Source organism: Callorhinus ursinus, unplaced genomic scaffold, assembly GCF_003265705.2.
Source record: "Callorhinus ursinus isolate GAN/ISIS: 27379988/994484 unplaced genomic scaffold, GSC_fseal_2.0 scaffold63, whole genome shotgun sequence".
NCBI classification, from domain to species: Eukaryota; Metazoa; Chordata; class Mammalia; order Carnivora; family Otariidae; genus Callorhinus; species Callorhinus ursinus.
In genome coordinates, this window is record NW_027397125.1 from 1568169 (window position 1) to 1573748 (window position 5580).

General features: G+C 39.2%; 1 pseudogene; it reads right to left on the minus strand.

The window, feature by feature from the left end:
- Positions 1-1893: 1893 nt before the first annotated feature.
- LOC112839065 (immunoglobulin-binding protein 1 pseudogene) lies at positions 1894-5135 on the minus strand (annotated as a pseudogene).
- Positions 5136-5580: the final 445 nt, after the last annotated feature.

Sequence of the window (5580 nt, forward strand, 5' to 3'; positions counted from 1 at the left end):
GTCCAGGTCATTCCACATAGTTGACATTTGAGAAATAGATACTATTCAAAAGCTGTAAAAAACCCACAATTTACAAAACAACAAGTGTGCATTTGAAATCATAGTCATCTATTCTATTCCAGTATCAATAACTGACATTCACTTCAGAAATCAACCTAATGTAGTATTATAAGGATTCCTCTTGAATATGTTAAAATCATTCTAAAAATGAAACTGCTACTAAAGAAATCCCTCTTTTTCTAAGTTCTCTCAAAATTTAAGACAGTAAATAGTAACAGCACCCGTAAGAATAATGTCATGTATTCTTTCAAAAATCTCCTCATAGGCATTATTTTATTAGATGCCCATAACAGGTATGTATCAATTTTATAGATTAAGAAACAGGGCCCTGGATAGATGAGAAAGGTGCTTATTGTCACTGTCATAAGAGTATCTTTTAAATCATAAACCTAAGTTCCCTAAGAGTTAAATGTCTAATGCCTAACTCATGTATTATTGTCAGTGGAGATCACGACATTTGGTGCAGTCAGCACTGTAAGGCAGATAGGGAAATGGGGACACAACCCTGCTCCATGTCTATTTAAAGCATAAATTTCATGGGAATCTTTCAGCCAGCTAGCAAACTTCTGTCATGTTTCCTGACAACCAAAAAAGTAAAACAACAGCTCCTTTTAAAGGGAAACTATCACTTCCTGTGATACCATATATATATATATATATATAACTATATATATATATATATATATATAGTTATAATAAGAGTAGATGTTGAACAAAATGGCACCCAGAGAGAATCTGAAATATCCTATAATATCCTGTACCTTGGAAAATGGCTGCAAGTTAAAATGTTCCATTACATAAAAAGGCCGCCCAACAAGCTTAAAATGCAATAATTCAGTGTGGGGTATATTTTATTGTCAGTTATCAGAATGAAATATACCAAGAAGTCAATTAACTAAGAATTTATCCTTTAGACAATAATAGACTGTTACCCTTGGCAGGTACCAAGGAATTTAGACTTCTAAAGAGAGTTATAATTAAATTGAGAAAATGATGTTTATAAGAAAGAAATCTAGGATTTTAACAAGTTAACTCTAGAAATTATTATAAACAGCATATAAATACTAACGCTAAAAAGAGCAAGTATGGTGGTGGCTCAGGGAACAATGAAACAAAGTAAATCCTGAACTGCAGGATGAAAATGTTGACAAATAGATGGGTAGGATTTATGAAGTCATTTTTAGTAAACAAGATAAGGAGGAAAGAAGCGCAAGAAAGGTTTGGAAGTTAGGGGGAAAGTAGAAATGCATTTATTTGGAGGTAAAACTTGGAAAATCCCCAGATGCTCTCATTAGTGATTGAGGTATTTTCCCTTCTCTTCTTTGAAGAGGATTTGGAGACTATTTATTATAACTTGTGGTGGAAAATAAAAGTGCAAATTAAGTGTTCAGTGAGTTGGGTGTGCGAAATAATCAACGTCTCCTCCCCACTCATTCATCACCAAATCTGCACACCCTGCTGTATTCTTGATCTTTGTGAATAGTAAAACCATCCGTCTAGTTTATGAATCAGAATCTCTTTCCATGCCCTTCTCCTTGAATCTACCACCAAATCCTATAAAGCGACTTCCCAGTTCTTGAAACTGCTCACTCCTTCTAGCCCCTTAGTCCACGCTTTGGATTCCTAACTGGTCTCAAGCCAATGAGGCCATTCCCTCCCCTCTCCCTTGTTTCCCCAGTCCCCACCCCGCCCCCCCAGTCCCAGTGTTGCCAGCATGATCTTTCTAGAACAAAATGTTGATTATGGTATTCTACTTAAAATCCCTGTGACACCTCATAGCTTTCAAAAATTATAAACGCATAGATCCTGCCTGATTTTCTAGCTTCATTTTTTTTTTTTTTATTGTTTGACACTTTATTGAACTTTGCAAAGCGAGACTGAGCATCTTTGCCTTCGTTGTATGCAGCTGAAGCAGGAGCTCAGGGAGGGGAAGACGGCGCTGCTTTCCTTGGCAGGGAAGATGTGACCCCTGTAGTCCTGTCTTGTGGTGGGAGGACTAACCCATGTTCTGTCGGTTGCCATAGCCCCTAGGATGGGTGTCCTTCCAGTCATCCCACTCCCGAGCTCTGCGGAGTGTTTGCTCATCATCCTCAACCTCCTCCTTTTGTTCCTCATCTTCCTGTTGTTGAGCACTTCTTTTGAGCTCTGCTGGTGTCTTGGCTATGCCCTGATCTGGTAATGCTCCAAATTTCCGATGCTGATCATACCAGTCATTCACCGTCATAGATGCCAGACTTGGATAACCAGCTCCAAATACTTTGGCTTGGGCCACATTCCGAGTGAGAACAAAGGGTTTCATTGGAGGCCTGTCCTGACGAGGTGAATGAGAAGTTGATGCCTCTGTTGAGGAGTCTTTTTCTCTCAGGATCTTCATCTCCTGGTCAATGCTCTCAATCTCTTCCAAGCTGATACCAATCCACCTTCGAAGGTGAAGGAGGTAATATTCACGAACATGCTCATCATCTGCTTGACCACTTTCCACGGCAGATTTCAGTGCAGACAACCTATGCTCCAATTCCTTCTTCTGCTTGTATCTCTCTATTTTAGCTTGTCTTTGAGATGCCATATCAGCAAGGTTAGGATAGGCCATGGAGGAACTAGCTGTGTTAAAATCAGTTGAGTTGTTCTTGGTTTTGGGCAGCTCAAACTCTGCCACATGATAGTACCGGCACTGAATTAAGTAGTTTAAAAAGTGTTCTCGAGCCCACTGCAAATGATCTAGACGCTTGCTGGGGTTGACTTGTTTCATGGTGAGTGCTCCTTGAAATGCTGGCACCATCAGGTACTTCAGGTCGGTGGAAGCAATCTCTTCCAAATCTTCATTTCGGCTGAACAAGTCGAGCTGCAATAACATTTCGGCAGCCTTCTTAAGGAGGTCTAATCCCTTGACCACCTTTTCCTGGATCACTCGGGAACCGGTGGGTTCAGTCGCTACTTCCACTTCGTCTAGAAGCTGTTTGCTGGTTTCGAACAGCTCGGGGAGCCGCGGTAGCAGTAACTCGTCTTCGGCTGTTGCCATCTTGGGGGAGGGAGGAACCTCTAGCTTCATCTTTATAACCCCACATTGACACATTTTGTTCCAGGCAAACTGAACTCTACATACTGTACTCCATGCCATGTCGTTTCCCTCGGCCCACAATTTATCCATGTAACTGCCACTTGACTTCTAAAGTTTGACACATACATGTGATCATCTCCAGAAAACCTTCTTTAATCCCTCACTCTGATGTCTGTTTCTCTTCCTGGCTCTCTTCCAATAGCCTTAGGTCTAGAATATGATCATGGCGTGCAGCGGATTAGGGAAGAGTCAGCCAGGCAATTGTCCAGGGCACCAACCTTCAGGAAGACTTACCTTCATTAGGAACATTGCAAGAGAAAATTGTGTTTATCAATTCTGTATGTGGTTAAAAGGACTACTTTGAAATGCTTCTAGGGAAGCCTGAAAAGACTCAAGAATATGCTTGAATAGCAATAAATGGTTCCTAAATTACCTTTCAAAGAGGGTGCATTTGGTTAGTTCCCAAGTTTTTGTTTTGCTGGTTAGGGATTGCAGGCTTGGAGTCAGAGCTGAACTGTTTGGAACAATATAGGAGAGGGTATCCTAGGCCAATAGAGGTCCCTCTGCATCTTTCTCTGCACTGTGTTTGCAGCGTGGGGGTCTGTGCAAAACTGGTCTCTCTCCAAAAGAAAAATGGATTGGATACTTAAAGAACATCAGTCTGGGGGCGCCTGGGTGGCTCAGATGGTTAAGCATCTGCCTTCGGCTCAGGTCATGTGCATCGGGCTCCTGGCTCAGCAGGGAGCTTGCTTCCCCCTCTCCCTCTGCCTCTCCCCCTGCTCATGCTCTCTCTATGTCTTAAATTAATAAATAAAATCTTTTTTTCTAAATATTTTATTTATTTGAGAGAGAGAGAATGAGAGATAGAGAGCACAAGAGGGAAGAGGGTCAGAGGGAGAAGCAGACTCCCTGCCGAGCAGGGAGCCTGAAGCGGGACTCGATCCTGGGACTCCAGGATCATGACCTGAGCCGAAGGCAGTCGCTTAACCAACTGAGCCACCCAGGCGCCCCTAATAAATAAAATCTTAAAAAAAGAAAAAAAAGAACATTAGTCTGAAGGGAAAACAAAGATCTAATTAGCTTTCTCAGGAAACGCCATGTTTCCGTCTGGACCTGATCATAATATTTATGACTTGATCTTGTAATAAGTCAAATGACTTACTGAAGTTCTCCATAAGTTTCCCAAGTGCTGAGAGTATGACTTTTTTGTTTTGTAACAAGCCCAAAAAAGGAACATGTTCACCCAAACGTGTGACCTGGAAATATAATGAACTGACACCTAAAGATCAAAATTTAGCAGTGTGCCCGGATGGCACTATTGTCCAGAGAAGAATGACCTTGAGTCAAACAGATAAGAATACTATGCTCGCTAAAAGACCTTCTTTATCATGGGATAAGCACAGAAAATTGTGAGTGAAATATACCTTAAAACTGTCCTTTCTTTGATTTGGCCTCATGTTTACCAAGTATACTACTGACTGCTCATGGAGAAGTCCAAATCTATGATCCCTAGAAAAATATATCTACCATTATAAATCAATAAATTTACATTCTAGTTTATATATTATTCTCTTAAAAGTGGAGTAGAAGATATCTTTAAATGATCAATGGTGTGTAACGTGGACAAATCGTAATTTCTGGACCTCTCATTCTGGTGACCAGATCAACCTATCTGAGGTTTTGGGAAAATCAAATCAAATAACATATGTGTAAGCATTTTCAAAATTATACAGTTCCTACATGTATTTTTTCCTCTTTGACAAGAATGACCTGCATATTTCAAAGGATATTTTAGCTTTGATTACTTTTGTCCTAAAATTTTATTTCATTTTGGTACTACTTTTGACCAGTAGAAATTTTATGCTCTTGACCTGATTTAAACTAATATTTTCCTTCTTTCTGCTGCCAGTAAAATATTGTTCTATTCAACTTTTCTCAAGAGAAAGATGATCTGTATTTCTTCATAGTAGGCTACAACATTAAAAAAGAAAAAGGGGTACCTCTTGACCGATGACTCTTCTTCTTTGGAATATATACAGAATTCTGTGAAAAAATAAGCTATTAGGATCTTTTAGGATTAAGTTACATTGCTTTACTAGAGAAGAAATTACACAGATGTGGAATTTACAAGAAATGATGTATTTTCTGGTAATGACACGTATTGATTTGGCAGTTGTTTAAATATTATGTCAACCAATTATATTTAAAATCTCAAGCAGATTGGAGAGATAATCTGCTTGGAGGTTGGAGAGAAAAAAAGTACTATCGAGGGCGAGTAAAATTATTTTTTGAAAAGTGCTATTTGACTTGAGCCTTGTAAAATCAAAACGAATATGAATAATCTTCAATTTTGTCAAACCAGGATATTAAATCATTTAATTATGCCACTCAACCCAGTAGAAATGCTATTTTCTTGCACATATTTTATGTTCTATTAGAAAATTATGTTGCGTTAAAATGAA